Raw genomic sequence first — 1,553 nt, 5'->3', positions numbered from 1 at the left:
AAGTAGGAAAAGTTAAACAGTCAGCAGCTAATCAACAAACAACTCTTTAATTAATTAATTAATTCATTCATTCATTCATTCATTCACTAACTTATTACATTCACTAACATTCAATCACGAAAAAACAGTATGCTTGAAAAATGCAAATGAAAACGGTCATAACAAACACGCGCAAATAGCACGAAAGAGGGGAAGAAAGAAGGTAGAGAAAGATAGAGAAGAGAGAGAGAGAGAGAGAGAGAGAGAGAGAAAGAGAGAGAGAGAGGGAGGGAGGGAGGGAGAAAAAGAGAGAAAAAGAAACGGTGAGGAAGTGAGACTAAATAAATAAAAAATTTGAAAGCTATGCTTTTATAAAGTCAACAAAAATAACAAAAAACAAACAAAATAAAAAATGAAAAAACATAATGACGCAATAATAATAATAATAATAATAATATAATATTAATATTATTATTATTATAATGATAATAATATCATTAAGATTGGTAGTTTCTCAGATGTCAGTCAAATTATTATGAATCTGTATTATTAGTAGCCATGGGAACATGCATACACACATACATACACATACTTACAAACACACATACACATACATACATGTACACGTACGCAAACACACACATACATACACATGTACATACAAATATGAAGATGCAGAAACACGTACAAATGAATTCATATACAATTTGTTATTATTATTATGTTCACAGTAATACAAAAATATATTCGCATGTATGTATTTTTGTATGTATATTTGTATATATGTGTGTTTGTATGTGTATTTGTATATATGTGTGTTTGTATGTATATTTGTATATATGTGTGTTTGTATGTATATTTGTATATATTTGTTTGTTTGTATGTATGTATGTGTTTGTTTGTATGTATGTATGTATATATGTGCGTTTGTATGTGTTGCACGTATGTTTGTACGTGTTTGTTCTCTTTATTTCGACTTCTTCTTCATCAGCCTGCCGAAGAATTGCAAATTAATTTCAGTTAATTTAAAATGTGAATTCAAAATCATACCGCGTGCAAGGCAAAGTCATACACTTTTTTTCATGTGATAAAAAAAGAACAACCTTGCAATCAAACCAGGTCATTGCAAAACGAAATCCAAGCACTCTACCAAATGGGCCATCAACGCACCCTGAAGACTACTCTAAAAACAAAAAAGAGTTACATACCTGGCTTTCTGCCTAAGTTCAGCTTTCTCGAGTAGCATTTTTTCAGTCCTGTCCTTCCTGGCTTCGATCTCGGCTACACCTGTTGTATCATTCCTCGATTCTTTGTCTTCAAGTGCTTGCTGAAGTTGTTCGTAGTCGACTCGAAGCTCCTGGATTCGATTGCAAGCATCTACCTCGAGGTCGTCGTTGTTCTGTGCGTTGTTGTTGTTGTATGAGTTGTTTGGTTTCTGGTGATGTTGACTATTTAGTTGTGTGATCGGTTGGCTGTATGGATGTATATGGAGAGAGTGTGTGTGAGTATTAATATGTGTCTGATTGATTGACTGATTAATTTATTAGTTGAATGGATAGTTAATTGATCGATTG

Source organism: Helobdella robusta (assembly GCF_000326865.2).
Source record: "Helobdella robusta unplaced genomic scaffold HELROscaffold_62, whole genome shotgun sequence".
Taxonomy (NCBI): Eukaryota; Metazoa; Annelida; class Clitellata; order Rhynchobdellida; family Glossiphoniidae; genus Helobdella; species Helobdella robusta.
Note: the sequence above shows the minus strand (reverse complement) of the source record.